Below are 16,753 nucleotides of genomic sequence, written 5' to 3'. Positions count from 1 at the left end.
AGCTGCCCCAGGCCCTCAGACACTGAAACAGAGACAAAGACTCCCCATTGCGCAAGGCCACCCGGGAAGGGAGCTGGGAAGCTGCTGGGTGCAGCCACCTCACAGAATCTTTTAGGTTGGAAAAGATCTTTGGGGTCAACCAGTCCAAGCTGGTCCTGATGCCCACCTTGTCACCAGCCCAGAGCCCTGCGTGCCACATCCAGGTGTTCCCTCGGCCACCTCCAGGGATGGGGACTCCCCTAGCTCAGGAACACTGACACAGCCTGGGAGACCCAGCCCCGAGGCTGTGCCTGATCCTGCCAGCTTTCCCCAGCTGGGCACCGGCTGCTCCTTTCCTTTGCCAGGGTTTCCCCCCTCTGCTGGTGGGGGGATCCCGGGAGAGAGGCCCCTGGGCAGGAACTGGAGTGCTCCAGGTTTCTGGAGGTGTGTGTGATGGCTGGGTGATGTCTGTGCAGGAATTAAAGCAGTGGCTGAGAGCCCTGATCAGGCATCCCATGCCTCTCGCTGCTGGTGATGTGTAACACATGCCACAGGTTGTTCTGGTGAAAAATGACTGATGTGCTTTTTTTAGCAGTAACAAAGAGCCTTTTCTTTCTTCCTTTGCAACAATGAAAATCTGGTGGGGTTTTTTTTCTCTGAAGTGGGAGGAAAGTTGTGTTTTTGTTGACTCTCATGATCCCCCATGGTGAGTTAGAGAGTGCTGCTTTAAGAGGTGTGAGGTGGGCAGCAGAGGCGCCAGAAACACACACAGCCAGTGAGACTTGAGGCACAGTCCAGAGCTCTGTTCCCTTGGAAGTTGCAGGATAAAATTTAGAAAAATAAAAAAACAGTGGGAGTCAGTTCCTTGCTGATTTTTTTTTTTCAAATTAATCTTAATGCTTTAATAACATCTGGATGATTGCTTGGTAATCTTTTTCTGGGAAGTGCTTTTGTGTGTGTGTGTGTACTTTGTTGTGGAGTGATAAATCACTGTAATTTTCCAGCCTGGTTTTTAAAAATTTGGAAAGTCATACTGTGTGATGTGTTCCTTCGAGCTGTCATTCCTGGAGGCATCTGAATGAATCCATGACATTTCAGTTCCTGTTTACTGCTTCAAACAGGTCTTTATGCTTGACATGGTTACCTGAGTGTACCTTTAAGTTTGGAGTTTATGGAGAGTTTTTTAAAAGGGAATTTAAAAGAAATAAGGGATTTTTGAGGAGGAGTAAGATGCAGTCACTTGTTTCGAGGCACCTGAAGTTGGGGAATTCATACAAATGTCCAGAGCTCCATGAAGAGTGAGAGCCTGGGAATATCCCTGGGAGCCCCTGGTCATGGGCTGTCCATTCCCACCTGGCTCAGGCAGTGCCTCTCTCCTGAAATGTGCCCTCCAGCCTTGGTGCAGCAGGGGCTGAGGCAAGGCAAGGGCAAAGTTGCACATCTGTGGAGGTGCTCCAAGAGCTGAGTCTGTATTTCCAAACGTGGTGAAGCAATGCAGGGAATAGGCAGGGACTGTCTGGGGCCATGAGGAAATCGCAGTGCCCTTGGTTTGTGCTTCTGGGCAAGCAAGACAGAGAGAAACCAAGGCTCTTTTGGGACTGTGGCTTTGAGAGTAGATCCACCTGCAGGGCTCGGCCTGATGGAGCTGCATCTTTGGGGAAAAGGGGCTGGGTTATTTGGAAATAGAGGCTTTGCAAGGAAGGTGTGCTGGCAGCCTCATGGGGCTTCACAGCCAAGGGAGAAACCTCGTGTTTCCCAGTACCTTACAGCTGTCCTCCTTGGGAACTCTTTTTCCAGGCAGAGGTTTGGGTAGGGAGCACAGAGAGGCTGGCACTGAGCAGGGTAAAGATTTGGCCAGGATGGAGGTCAGACAGAGGGCCTGGTCTCTCTGAATCTGCTGCAGGGGCTGGGATCTCATCAGGTATGCATTGGTTAGTGCTGCTGGAGAACAGGAGGCTGACCCACTTAGTGCCTGCCAAAAACCTGGCTCCACTGTTGGCTAGCACTGATCTCTGTTCTGGTGGCCAGTGGCAGGACCCAGGGAACAGCTGTGCCAGGGCAGGTTTAGGTTGGATTTAGGGAAAGTTTCTTCCCCAGAGGGTGCTGGGCACTGCCCAGGCTCCCCAGGGAACGGGCACGTCCCCGAGGCTGCCAGAGCTCCAGGAGCCTTTGGACAAGGATCTCAGGGACAGGGTGGGATTGTTGGGGTGTCTGTGCAGGGCCAGGAGTTGGACTGGGTGATCCCTGTGAGTCCCTTCCAGCCCAGGATATTCCATGGTTCTGTGATTCTATTAGGTGCCATGGGAAATGGGAGCTGGGGCTGTTCTGCTGCCTGAGGCATGATGGTGATTCCCCCGTCAGCACCAGATAGATGGAAATGAAATAATTGCCAGTCCCAAGTCTGTGATGACAGGAAAAACAGCTCCAGCTTTGCGTGAGCCCCTGGACCCAGGATCACATATCCTCATGTGACTGTGAAACTATGGTTTCAGCCCACACCAGAGCTCTGGGGTGCTACTGCAGGATGAATCCAGCAGGGCCCCTGAACAGCTCCCAAGGTGGATGATGTCCCACAAGGAAGACTCCTGCAGACGACATGGCTCTCCTGTGTGTAAAGCACAGATACATCCTGCAAACTGTAGGAAGTGTGTCTGTGGAATGTGCTCTTTTTGCATAATTCAGCAGTGCAGAGCCTCGGCGAAAAGTGCTGTAGCAAATGTTTGTTTGGTGCTGAGGACAAATGTGCAGGGCAAAAAAGTCTGAAGTCTTTGAAGGAACTCGGTAAGACCCACAGCTCCTGGACAGCACATGGTTAGGCAGGCAAAATTGCAAATCAATCTATTAAGAGGAAAATAACCCCTGCAGACCAAGCTGTGCAGGGCTGTAGGGACAGCACGAGCAGTCTGGCATTCCAGGCTTTTCCTGTGGGTGCTTTTGGCTGGAGGCAGAGCTGGCTCCCTGCTCGTGTGGGGCTCCAGCATTGGGGCAGGAGTTGCCGTGGTATCCCATGGGGGCTTTCCTGAGGCTCAGAATCACAGAATCCCAGGATCACTGAGGCTGGAAAAGAACTCGGAGATCATCAGGTTGGAGCTGTGCCCAGTGCCCACCTTGTCACCAGCCCAGAGCACTGAGTGCCACATCCAGGCAGTCCTTGGGCACCTTCAGGGATGGGAATTCCAGACCTCCCTGGGCACGCCCTGCCAATGCTTAATCACCCTTTCCATGAAGAAATTCTTCCAGCCTGAGCCTTCCCTGAAGTCTGCACGTTTCCGGTGCATTTTGCCGAGAGCTGTTGCCCACAAGGGGAACAAGAAGTCTGAGGGGGTGCCTTTGGAGTTAATCTGGGGTCCAGCAAGCCTCATTTCTAGGACATAGACCTGCCGTCCCTGTGAGCACATTCTCCCTTGCACTGAGACGGGGTCCTAGTGCGAGCTCCAGGGTTTCCCAGGTCGAGGGGCTTGTCCTGCTGGTCCCCAGAACCTGCTCAGGCTGTGCTGTGCTTATCCCAAGGTTTGGTTTGATCATCCTGTCTTTGAAATGGCTGCCCAGCCCACGTTCCCTCAGCAGCTTCAGGAGGAGCACAGCTCACCTGGCACTCACACAAGATTGCAGATACTTAGCTCTTTCAGAGCAATCTTGAACCTGCTCATCAGAGTGTGCATCTCACTTGAAGCCACTCCAGCTGTGCAGAGCTATTTTTGTACAGGAATCCTTTGAAATTTTAATGCACTTTTTGCTCGTTGAACCCCAAAATGAGTCACTTAAGGGAGCAGCAGCAGTTTTTCAAAATCTCTGCCTACCTGTTGCTTCCACTGACTTTTCTGTCACCTGCTTTGGGCCTCAATTATTCATGGAAAAAGTAAAACACATCCAGGAGAGGCCAGGTGTTTCTCAGGAATGTGATGGAATTGTTGGAGTGTCCTGTGCAGCATCAGGAGATGGACTCGATTCCTGTGGGTCCTTTCCAGTTCAGGATATTCTGTGGATCTGTGGTTCGAGGTCATGGCAGCATGTAATACTGCTGAGAAGGAATCAAGGGCCAGAACATCTTCAGCAGGTCTATAAAATTACCCTTTTATCAAATTCTTCTTAAAAATAAGATCTGGTTTCGAATACAGGGAGATAAAGCCTCGCAGGCGTTGCATTGCTCGCAGAGCTCCTGATTCATGGTCTAAATGGCAATGAAATGTCTTGCCTGGCTCAGCCTGCAGTGAGATGTGAGTCACGTCCCCACGTAGCTCAGAGCTGGGGACAGAAGGGACAGACTTGACGCCTCCCTGGCAGCTCCTGCTTCTCACAAGCGTGCTGGCAGCAGACGGCACCACCACGTGTTGCCATGAGGTTCGGAGCAGAATCCTCCCGAGGTCTCAGAAATTCAATCCATTTGTGTGGAGGCCTCTCCAGGCTCTTTCTCAGCTCCTCACTCAAAGGGCTTTCAAAAGCCCCGAGTTCTCAAACTGCTGGAGCTCAGTGAGTCTCCCAGCCTCAGCTCTCAGGAACCTGGAAATGGAAATCTTATTTTATTGCTCAAGCTGGACAAAATTTCACACTTAGAATCTCTGCTAGTAAAATTGACAGAGCAATAAGAGGATTATCTTTGTTCAACCTCTCTTTTTAAACCTAGTGGAGGAATGCCAGAGGCCAGGGATTCATATTCCACTATGCCTGACCTACAATTTATGGCAACATTATCCCAAAGTAATTGAGTGGGTCCCACAAAGTCTGTGTAGCAGCCAAATTCTGGAGGTGCATGTGACTCCTTTCACTTGATTTTAGAGGCCTTTTCTGTGGAGCAAACTGAGTTTGAGCTTAGTGGCACTCTGATGAAGTGGCACAGTGCTGAGCACAGCCCCTGCTGTCTAAGGAGATATTTGTCACCGCCACGTCGCCTGCACGGGCACCTCACCTGGCTGGAGGGATGATCTTGAAAGTCCCAAACCATTCTGTGATTTATTCTGGCTTTCTTTCAGTGATACAGGAAAGGAGCTTCTCAGGCTGTAAAAGGGGCTTTGAGACGCAGGGAGGTTTCAGGCTCTTGCCTGTGAATCCCTGGAATTGGGTTGAGGAGCAGAGCCCTAATCCAGCACCTTCTCTCTCAGACACAGATTTTGGTTAAGCTTCACCACTGAAGCTGTCAGGCAGCCGGGATGCTGCACGCTGAAATCTTTGCCTCGCAATTGAACGGAATCCTCTGGAATTTAAAAACTTGGGGGGAAAAAAGGTTCCTCAGCATTTAATACCCCTGCCCTTCTGCGCTAAACATCCCCCACACCCGGGCTGAGTGTTCTCTGGGGAGGTTGAATAGGTGGAAATGAGCGGTGTGCAGGGAAGCACAGGGGATGCGAGCCCACCCCGTGTGAGTACTGCAGGTTGTTCCATCAGAATAATGCCATGAAATGGGCTTCCCCAGGGCCTGCTTTGTTCAGCAGCACGGAGCGGAGTGGGCTCTGAAATGCCACCTGTTGGCACCGAGCTGTTTCACCGGGGGTTGGGCTGGCAGGGCCACCAGGGGCTTGCTGCTTCCTTCCCGGGCTGCGTGCGATTATCTCCATAGCTGTTATTCCACTTCCATTGTGACGCTGCAGTAGCACTCAGAGGATTGCGGGGAGATGGATGTGAGGAGCTTGATCCCTGGGAGTGGGAGGCTTTTGAATCGTGGGCAGGGCTGGGTTATCAGGGTTTCTGACAGAAACTGAGCGGGGGTTTGGGGTAAATGACCATTTGTGCCTCAGCTTCCTGCAGCCCGGTGTGTTCTGTGGCTCCCTCTGGAACCAGGGAGGCGGATGCAAGTCACTGTGCTGCTTTTAGTAAGAGAATGTTGAAAATATTCTAAATATAACTGTTTGTTAGTCCAATGCAAGAGCATTTTAATTTTAAATCAGCAAATATTTCAGCTGGGCTTCCGTAAGGGGTATTAGTTTTTAATTATTTCTGGCATTTTCTCTGATTAAGAATGGAATTTATTACTCTTCTAGTTCTAATTTTATTTACTAACTTGGCAGGTAGCATTGCTCCTGGTTTCTTTCATGAAAGGCACTGTAATTTTCAAAAAGCTGGATGACTCTTGCTTTGATATATGTCTTCACCTGAGTAGATTGGGAAAATATTGGTAGAATTTTCACATTTTAAGGCTGGTGGAGCTAACAGCTTATTAATTGTTGTTGTTGAATCAGGTTAGCTTTGTGTAACATCAGTCAAACTTCATGGTCAGTCTAGTCCAGGATGTCAATATTTGGTTTCCCTTCAGCTAAATTAAATTTTATAGTTGGCTGTCATGATAGTAAATGGGGTTTATTTTGATTTATTCTTCTCTGTGTGCAAATTCCAACCCATTGTGGTGTACATAACCTGTTGTGCATCATCTTTTACTGAGTACATCCCTAAAAAGTGTCCCAACAGAGGCATGCAAGGTCCTTATGAATTATATCCTTTCTGTGGGAATTTATCAACCTGTTACAACTGGCACAGGAAAGGAATCAACAAAATGAGACAGCTTTTGGTTTTTTAATTTTCTGTTGGTGTTAAGAACCATGCTCAGTGCTGTTATTTATTACTTGCCTTAAATACAGGCTAAGTTAGGAAACATGTACAGTGGGACATGTTATTTATCTGCTCACAGCATGTGGCATTCTCCAAAACATTCCCCCCAAACTCCTTAATGAATTAACTGGGCAAAATCACCCCCGACAGATAAAGAATTCTTTTCTGTTTCACGTGGGTGGATGGTGTTGAAGCAGAGAAAACCTCCAAGCAGTGTTCCTGTGGGATTCCCAGTTCCTTGCTCAATTTAGGCTGAAGTCACTGGCTGGCAGGCTGGACTGGGAGCTGTCCTCCTGTCACCATGGATCTCCACCTGGAAGGTCTCTGGAAAAGCACGAGCTGGGGATGGTCACTGGGAATAGGAGAACTAACAACCCTTTCTTCACATCCCTCCCTGCTCCCAGCTGCAGCCAGGGGCTAACTCTACCTTGGCCAGTTCGGTGGAGCTGCCTGTGGGGTGGTGTTGGAAGCAAGGAGCTCAGCCTGGCCCTGGGGACAGTGCAGAGCTCCAGTCGTGGATTTGTTGGGATGGAACCATCCCTGGGGACAGTGCAGAGCTCCAGTCGTGGATTTGTTGGGATGGAACCATCCCTGGGGACAGTGCAGAGCTCCAGTCATGGATTTGTTGGGATGGAACCATCCCTGGGGACAGTGCAGAGCTCCAGTCATGGATTTGTTGGGATGGAACCATCCCTGGGGACAGTGCAGAGCTCCATCATGGGATTGCTGGGATGGAACCATCCCTGGGGACAGTGCAGAGCTCCATCATGGGATTGCTGGGATGGAACCATCCCTGGGGACAGTGCAGAGCTCCATCATGGGATTGCTGGGATGGAACCATCCCTGGGGACAGTGCAGAGCTCCATCATGGGATTGCTGGGATGGAACCATCCCTGGGGACAGTGCAGAGCCTCCATCATGGCAGTGCTGGGATGGAACCATCCCTGGGGACAGTGCAGAGCTCCAGTCATGGATTTGTTGGGATGGAACCATCCCTGGGGACAGTGCAGAGCCTCCATCATGGCAGTGCTGGGATGGAACCATCCCTGGGGACAGTGCAGAGCTCCAGTCATGGATTTGTTGGGATGGAACCATCCCTGGGGACAGTGCAGAGCTCCATCATGGGATTGCTGGGATGGAACCATCCCTGGGGACAGTGCAGAGCTCCATCATGGCAGTGCTGGGATGGAACCATCCCTGAACTCTGCTGGGAGCCACTTCCCACTCCAGCTGCACTCAGCTCTGCCCAGATCTCACATCAGCACACTTCAGCATCTTCCTTCTGAGTGTAGAGCATGTTTCTGTGTCAGAGAAGAAGATGGATTCTGGAAATGTTGCATAGACAAATTGCACTTGGCAGGCGGGATGCTGCCGTGCTCTTCCCTGCTTGTTAAGAGTTCCAGTAAAACGGGCTCTCTGATACAGAAATATCCCAGAAGAGAGGCTGGGTCAGGGGAAACTGGAGCCAAAGCAGGGCTGTACGTTCTCCCTTTGAAGCACCATCCTGCCTGTGTTTGCATTTTCTGCAGTTTTCCTCATGTATTGGCAAAGAAATGTCAGGGTGAGTTTCCTGAAAACAAAGGAGTGAATGAATGAAGTATTTTTCTCTCTTACTCCTGAAACTGGTTATAGGCTTTTCTTTTTTTTTTTTCCTAAGCCAGTTAGGTTGGGCTTTAAAGAACAAACCTCAAACCCCAGACAATGCAGTAAAGCCAAAAGCTTGGAGCAGGTGTTGCCCACTTGTTCAAACAAGTCCAGGACTTGTTTCCTTTTCAGAACGCAGTTGGAAGTCAGGCCTTAAGGAGGAAAACTAAAATGGAACTATGGAGCATGAACTCAGAGCGACGGCCCTGTGCCCCAGAATTGTGTATTTGCATTTGGGGCTGTGAGAGGAGCAGGGTATTAACCCTGGGAGCAGAGGCACATCCTCACACTGAACCTTCCCAGAGTAGAGTTCTCCAGCCTTTTTGTTTGTTGGGAGGAGGAACTGCAGTCTCTTTGCCCTCCCTGAGGCTGCCCCTGGATCCCTGGAATTGTCCAAGGCCAGGCTGGACAGGGTAGGAGCCACCCGGGATAGTGGAATGTGTCATTGCCCCTGATAGGGGGTGGCACTGGGTGAGCTTTAAGGGCCCTTCCAAACCAAACCATTCCATGGTTCTGTGATTCCCATGCTGCAGATCTTGGCTGCCTCCTGGGCTGGGTTTTTGTCACTGTTTCGTGCCCCAGGTTCAGCTGCAGTTTTTGCGAGCGGCTCCGCGAGGCGCGGTTGTTTGAGTCAGCAGCGTTGGCACAGCTTCTGCCTGCCCACAGCTGAGCTGCTCCTGGGAGGGCTTTCCCCCCTGGCACCTGCACACCGTGCTGCAGTGCTGGGCACAGCCGCCCAGGTGGGGTTTGTGGTGCTGAAAGGGTTCCTCCAGAGCCTGGGGTGCACTCGTTGGCCAGAGTTTGCTGCATCTGCTGCGGAAACAAACACTTGTTCTTCCCAATTTCACCTCCGTGTCCAGATCACATCAGGGCGTGTTTCCTCCATGTCAGGAGCCCTCACAGCCTGTTCTGTCAGTGGGGCTGGGAAGTTGTTTCCCTTGTAAAGTTGGAGGTGCCCATTGTGTAAAATATTTCACAAGTCACATTGGGCTGGGAAAAGAACGTGGTGGGGCAGAGCCTGCAAGCTGGAGCAGAGAGGTGCCCTGCCAGGTGATTTTACATGCCTTTTCATGGCTTGTTTGGGTTTTTTTAAGTGGCAGAGAATAAGTTGAGGCATGTTAGAGCCTGTGTGGGGAGCGATAATGGAGTGCTTCTCTCCTTTCCCACAGCTGGGCGTAGGGAGGATGTGCCAAACCTCAGTGCCTGGCTCCTTGTGCTCACAGCCCTGTACCGTGGGGGCTGGTGGGACATGGAGAAGGCTGAGGTGCTCGGGGGGGCTCTTCTCTTCCCCTGTGGCACCCACGCCCCTGTGCCCTCCTCACCCTGGTGCTTGCTGTTGTCCCCTTTCCCATCCCACCAGCTCATCCAGGGAATGAGCTCTGTGCTGAGTGCCCCCTTTTTCCCCTGTCCTGTGAGGTCATCCTGACTCCTCAGGTAAAGCAGAGCTCTCGGGGGATGGGGGTGGGGGGAAATGGGCCTCAAACCACATTTCCAGCCACCACTGTGGTAGTTTATTTGTCTCATTTCAAAACCATTCCACGGTTGGTTTAAATTACTCCTCCCTCGTGACCTGTTGTGCTGGTAAATGGTCAGGCTAAACAATATCCTGATATTAATTGCTGCCGTGGGATTTCAGGTGGTGCTTGGAGGAGCTTCGCTCTGCTTCTGAACGTTAAGCTACTCTACAAATATTTTTATTGTTTTAAAAGGGGGTTTACTGCCTGTTTACCTAATTACTAATCTAATAATTATAGTGGAATTGAACCCTGAAAGTTGGTGGATCTTTGTGAAACACTGAACAAAGGAAGCCCATCAGATTTTTGTATCCTTTATAAATACAAGCCTCTGGAACAATCAAACCGACAGAAATCCCACAAAAATGTCCCAGTTAATGGATTTTCTGTTTGCAGCACCATATAGGGTTACAGAAATACTGGTAGCTAATTGCAGCCTTACAGATGGCACCAGGAGGGATGGATTTCTCCAGCCTGTGCTGCCTTCCTTTGGCTCCCTGCAGTTGAGGGCAATGAACACTTTTTGCAGAGGGAGGAGAGTATCTGGCTGCTTTCAGGGTGCTCTGCTGGGAGAATTTCAGGTATTTAAAAAAATTATACCTAAGTTGTTAACAAGGTTGTTTTCAGAACTTACTGTGAGTTTCTTTTGAAGGGCACTTTTTTGTTTTAATGGGAAAATGAGATGGGCATTGTGACCTGGGGTGGTGCTAGGAGATGGCAGAGAACTGCCTGTGCTTTCTCCTCCTTCTCCACCCCCTCCTCGTCACTGGCTCTGCTGGGTCTCCTGGGGCACAGCAGGGAGAAGGGAAGGAGGAGGAAGAGGAGAAGGAGCCTTCCCTGCAGCCTGAGAGGGGCGAGTGGAGCTGGCCCGGCTGCTGAGGGGGCTGTGAGTCAAAGAAAAGCTCCTAAAATGACCCCTGAGGAAATGGTTTGTGGAAAAGCCAGAGAAGTAACATCTTGTTTCTCTCAGATTTCCCCTCTCTGTTCTTTGCTCCCTTTGGCCTTTTCCTTCTCGCTGTGACCGCTTTGTGCATGAGGCAGGGCTAGATTTCCCTCTGCGACGTCAGAAGCTGGGCTGAGCTTTTTTCTTCCATGTGCCACTCTCCAAACCTCTTGACTCCTTCGGGGGCCTGCTGCAGAGCCCAGGGAGTGAGTTCTGCCCTGATGCCAGCGTGGCTGGCGGGCAGGGTGTCCGGGAGCCGCTCTGCGCGGGTGGAAGCTCGCCGCGCCGCTCGTGCGGCGGCTTGTTCCCAGCTGCCCGATATGCAGGGGCCTGGCAGCTCCCCGGGCAAGAAAAGGCTGCAGTCAGCACTCTGCAGGCAGGGAGACACTTCTCCTTCCCCTCTGCCCATCCCTGCTGCAGCCCTGCAGACGGGGAGCCATGGGAAAAACTCCTCTGGGAGCGTTTGTGTTGCTGTGTCAGGCCAGCGAAGCTGTGCTGCTGCTGGGGGAGCTTTTCTTGAGCTTGGCTTTCTTTGGGACTTAAAGAAAGATGTGTTAGTGTAAGTCACATCATGATTTTGCTGCTGTAACCATATTCCAGTGGCCTCTGCAGGCGCAGTCAGAGGTCACGTCCCAGCACAGCAGTGAATATACAGCTGTGCTGGCAAATATTTGTAATGTAGATCTGGCCCCAGTGTGGAGGCTCTGCTTTGATTCCTGCACTGCACAGAGCTGTCTTTCCTCCTTTAATGTGCAGGCAGTAACATCTTGAGAAAGGTTTTGTAGGAGTTGATTGAAAACTGTAAATAATGAAGTGCAAAGTACGGGGTTTTTTACCTCTCCCCCCTCTTTTCGTGTAGGTCCCTCAGCTCTAAAAAGTGGTGGAAAAAACCTGAGAAAACAAATAAAGAAGGGAATTGCATTTGAAATATTTTGCTATTGCTCATGGGTGACTTGAAAGGATATACAGCCCATCAGTGATGTGTGATAAGGAGATCTTTTCAGACCAATACTGTCTGTGATGGCAGAACATCCAGAGGTCTCCAGAGCACCTGTAGGGCAGACTCTGTAGTAGAGAGCAGAAAAGTTCAAGGTAAAACCCCCCTGAACTGGCACAAAGATTATTGCCTCCCAAAAAGAGATACAAGGGCTGGTGCAGAATCATGGAGTCTTTGTTTAGCTCTGTTGTAAATGTGTCCTTTGCTTCTCTATTTTGTCCCCTCTTTAAAGGGCTTCCCTAGAAAATGGCAGCAGTCACTTCGTGTCTGAGGTGCATCCACTCACTGCAGAAATAGTTACTGCTTCTAGCCTGGGTCTGTAGGAGACGTGGCTGTGGCTGCTGGTGGAGTGGGAGGCACAGGAGAGTCACCTCTCCTGGTGGCTTTGGCTCAGGAGGGTGGAAATTCCTGGTCCCTGATGTTATTTTTAACACCCTTTTGACTAAAAGTTGATTTAAGCAGTAACACAGAGGGGGGTGTGTGCATGCAGACAAAACCAGTGCTGGGAAAGGCTGGATGTCCCTGCAGCTTGGAGGTGGCTCTGTTGGGGGACAGAAGCCATTCAGGTGAATTCAGGAGCTGTTGTGAGCTCAGGTGGGCTGAGTAATTCCCTTGCAGCACAGGCAAGGTGATTCAGGTCAGTGTGTGCACAGATAGACTGAGTGTGCATCTCCTGCAAGGTTTGCTTTCATTTGGCCTGGGAATGGTGCCACAGAAAACACCAGTGGCTTTCACAGCCACTAAAATAATCTACTGCTCTTTAAATGTAAAGAGGAAATTGGTTCTTTTCTTCCAGGGCTGTTCTGGGCCAACGTGAAGCGCTGAAATGATGGAATGGCACTTGCTGCTGCTGCTGAAAGTATCAGTCACAGGTTGGAAAAGACCTCTTAAGGTCATGGGGTCCAACCTGTGCCTGATGTCACCAGCCCAGAGCACTGAGTGCCATGTCCACTCATTAAAGTGCTGGGTAGATTTACTGTGCTTTTGTTTGGTGGTGTGGCTGGTACCTCACCAACCTGGCATTTGGAGGAGGCATAGCTGTTGTTTTATGAGGGGTTTGCATTCCTGACACATATTTTAGGATGTCTAAAAAAAAAATTCCCCCTTCTTCATACTTCAGCTCAATGTTTTGTTTCTGTGACTGTAGCTGGCAGTAACTGCACGAAAAGGCAGCGAGAGCCTGGAGCTGAAATATTCCCACTAGGGTTTGGAACAGCTCTCCTTGCTCCTTCTTTGGCACTACTTTTTGAGTCATTTTCAAGGGAGGACTAAGCTGAAGCTGGTTTTGGCAGTGTGCTGTGCAGGATGTTAGGAGCTCACAGGTACAAGCCCTGCAGCTGGTCACCTGGCACCCCTCACAGGCAGCTCCCGTGTGCCAGCAACAACATTCTCCTCCTATTGACCACAGATTGCAAAGCCAGAGGAGGACCTGGACCAACTGTGGTGCTGCCAAACTGTGGAGGATTTGTTGTTGTTTTTTTCCTATTGCTCAGGAACAGCTTGAGTTTAGAAAGATGAGCTCTGTCCCTCCGTGCAGCTGTGATCTGTGGGTCTCACTGAGGCTGGTCAGGGGTCCAGGGCAGTGTTCAGCCCCTGAACCCCCAGCTGGATGCACTGGGGCTGCTCAGCTGCCTCTCTGCTTGTGTTCCATTTGACAGCAGCTTTGTTGTTCTGAGCTCCTCTCAGAGTGAAGCTTCACTTTGGCCTTGCCTTTGCTGAAGGTGTCAGGTCTGTGCTAACCTTGGCCACGATGAGGATTGCACATGGTGTTCCAGATGAGGTCAGTGTCTTCCGCAGCATCAGTCACTGCTGTTTCTGCTGGGCAAGTCCTGCTTGGTGCATCCTTTGATTTACATTTGCTTTCCTTGGCATTTCTGTCACACTGGGAGCTCATGGCCCTCTGGGATCAGTATGAGACAAAAGGTCTGTTCTGTGCTCTGACTTTTCCCAGCTCTGTATCCTCAGCACAAGTCACCAGCACATTTCATTTTTATGTGTCTGCATTGAAAACATGAAAAGGCTTGGGTGAGGTAATTCTCTCCTCAGCACAACCTCTGTGCAAAGTTTCTTCTGCAGATCATAATTCCTGTGCCAGTTTTTGTCATCTTCAGCTGCACTAGCAGTTTCCTGGAAAGGTGTCTTCTGCCTTTCCTCCTCTGGAAAAATGGGTCATCTTCTTGCAGGGAGTGATCAAAAGTAGCAGGCAGAAATTAATTCTGTTTCCCATTTTTTCCCGTGTCATTCCCGGTTCTATCTCTCAGCTGTGCTCTCCAGCCTTGCATCCCGTTGACAGACAGATGGATACATCACTGCCGGGATCACTTGTTCTGCAGTCCCAGGCAGGATCCTGATCTGCAGGTTTTAATATAAAAATTCTTTCCCATATCCCTGTGGTTGCTTCTCACATAATTTTGGGATGAAGATTGAAAGCAGCTGCTGACTGGCACATTTTAAACTCTGGATTTTGCTCCTGATAACCTCAGATGTGGTGATTCACATGCCCCTCCCCTCCATGCGCTCCCTGGAAAAGGAGGCAAAGCCTTCGTTTTAGTTGGAGGCCACACTGAGAGCTGATGGGTATCAGCTTTCCACCCTGAGCTGCCTTAGCCTGGCTTTTGGTAGTTCTGGCTTTTCCTCTCCAGAGCATTTGCTGATCCATCAATTTTCCGGCTCTGCTCCCTTCCCACCTCTTCCCAGGGCGGGGGCTCACCCCCTGAGCCCTGAGGGTGTCTTCTCCTGGGATTTCCATCCCTCGTGGGTTCTATCCCCTCTTAATTAAAGCAGCAACACCCAAGCACGTGGCCCGGAGTTGTGTGTTCCTCCCCCGGGGCAGAGCCGTGTCAGGAGATGTGATGGACGAGTCATGACTGGAACCGGTCAGCCCAGATAAAGGCAAGCCATCAGGTCCTGCCAGGACGTGCAAGATAAAACCCGAGCGCCTCGTTCACCTTGGGCAGTGCCAGGCTGCTCCCCACCAGCCGAGCTTTGCGTCCGTGGTTGTGGAGGGACGGGGCTGTGCCATGGCAGCGCCTGCCGGGGAGAGCTGCTCTGCTGGGGCTGGCAGCAGGGGCTGAGCATGGCAGCCACTCGGGCACTGCTTGCCTGCCTCCTCCAGGCCCTGCTTAAACAGCACTCAGGATTCTCAGTCGGGTTTTGGGGAGCTTGGGCTGCTTTTTGTTGCTCCCGTGGTCTCCAGCAGCCATGACAGGAGCGCTGGGAGCAGGAGGAGGGTGGGGGTTCTGGGGGGAGTCCTGGCTTTGGGCCTGGGTGAGTGGCTGTGTCAGCATCTTGCCTTGTCCCTGCCCCACCAGAGAACCCTGTCCGTGCTGCCAGTGACGTGCCAGGCAATAAAAACACCAGTGGTTTTGGGAAGGTTGGGATGTTCAGTGCATGCTTTCTGCTGGTTGGACAGGGCTTTCCTCCTTAGTCACCCTGTACCCTTTGCCATGGGATGTGGCTGTGCTGGCTGTTTCTGCACTGTGTTCCCAGAGAGAAGGGAGCTCTGGGGAGCCTGGCAGCAGGAATCCAGCCCTCCCTGCAGTGCTGCAGCTGCCGGTCTCTCCATCCCACCCCAGTGCAGTTTCAGTGAAGGACGGGTGCTTATTTCAAAGCACACGCTCACAGACGGATCCTGGTGCCAAGACTTGCGCAAGGCATGCTGTCATCTGCAAAGGACATCCTTTGCTCCAATCTTTTTTCTTATTATGGAGGTTATTTTGCGGTCCTTTCTCCCGACTCTAAAACATTAATTGAGGAGCCTTACACAGCTCTGGCGCTCAGCGAGGTTCCTCACGCTCCCTCAGAGAGAGGGACCAGAAAGGGAAAGCTCTGCTGATCTGCCTGAGTTGTATTTCACACCGGTTATTCCGCAGACCTCTGGAATCCCTCCCTAGTACTTAAGTCAGGGTATCTAAAATTAGATACTTCATATCTCAGGCACCATCTTAATTATCTGTGTGAGGTCTTTGTCATTGCTTGAAAATCAGATTACTTACCTCAGTGCTTCAATGAGGAGATACACCAAGCACTTCCTCTCCAATTCCCCCTACCACAATTATTGCCCTTAATTTTTTTCCACACCATTTTTAATCCTTCACATCCTGTCTCGTCGGTCACTCAAGCCAAGGGTTTCAATTTTTATTGCTGGAGCCTGTGGTGCTGAGTGGTTCTTCTGTGCAGGCAAGGTCCCACTTCTTGGCTGTACAGTGAGAGCCTCCCACAGATCCATTTGGAGCTCTGTCTCCTGGCCTAAACGTTTCCTTGTTACTTCTCAATCTTTTGAGTGCATTTGGCGTGTCCCACCCTTGCTGTGTATCAGCAGTTCTCGGCTCATTTGGCACAAGCAGAAAGCCCTTTTTAAGCAAAGTGTAATAACAATAACATAGAACCTAGAGGTAAATAAACAAGCCGCACCCTATTTTTATTTCAGCTGCATTTTGGGAATTCTTTTACTTTTTCAAGTATCATATAAATGTACACACAATCCTCACAGCCTCCATGGAGTCCAAGTGGGCTCCTCCTTCCCTGCAGTTCCCTCGTGGCTGGGCTTAGTCTGCCCCACAGGTTCCAGGGAGTTGCCCTCGTGGCTTCCCATAGATTTGCTTATGTCTGATGATCCGAAATTAGAATCCTTCCCCTGCTCTGCCCTTTGCTGGAAACATGTAAAACCTTGCAGATTCCCCCCAGGGTGGAAAGGGGGATTTTCCCACCATTAAAAATAAAAGGGAAGGGAAGGAGAAAGAGTTAAAACATGCTCAGATAGTTGTAAAAATGATTGAAAAACAAACAAACCCACAACTGTGTCAATTATTCACATCCCCTCTATAAATAGAGAAACCCTGGAGAGGGGGCTTTCCCTTGGGCTACCTTCTCTGCTCTTTCATTAATTTATTGCCAAGGCCCCACGGTGCTTTCTCAGTGCTGTGCTCCCGGTTTTGTTTCCTTTAGCTGGGATTTGGGGATGGCTGACTGTTGCCTCTGTGGAGATTTAAGGTCTCTCGACAAACCTCCCTCCCTCCCTCTCTTTTTGCCTTTTCTTCCCTCCCTTGGGAATTGTCGCAGGGGTGGTGCTGCAGCTGGAGGAGCAGGGCTTCCCACACCTTCCCCTTCTGGAGTTCTTCTCAAAGGGAATGTGGG

The 16,753-nt window shown here is 50.7% G+C and overlaps 1 protein-coding gene across 3 annotated transcripts in view; it reads left to right on the top strand.

Moving 5' to 3' along the window:
• The window catches only part of TIAM1 (TIAM Rac1 associated GEF 1), a 111,794-nt gene that overhangs the window by 16,223 nt on the left and 78,818 nt on the right, over positions 1 to 16,753 (top strand). The window lies entirely within an intron of this gene.

The sequence above is a fragment of the Anomalospiza imberbis genome, chromosome 2 (genome assembly GCF_031753505.1).
Source record: "Anomalospiza imberbis isolate Cuckoo-Finch-1a 21T00152 chromosome 2, ASM3175350v1, whole genome shotgun sequence".
NCBI lineage: Eukaryota > Metazoa > Chordata > Aves > Passeriformes > Viduidae > Anomalospiza > Anomalospiza imberbis.
This window is presented reverse-complemented; position numbering and strand designations above follow the sequence as displayed.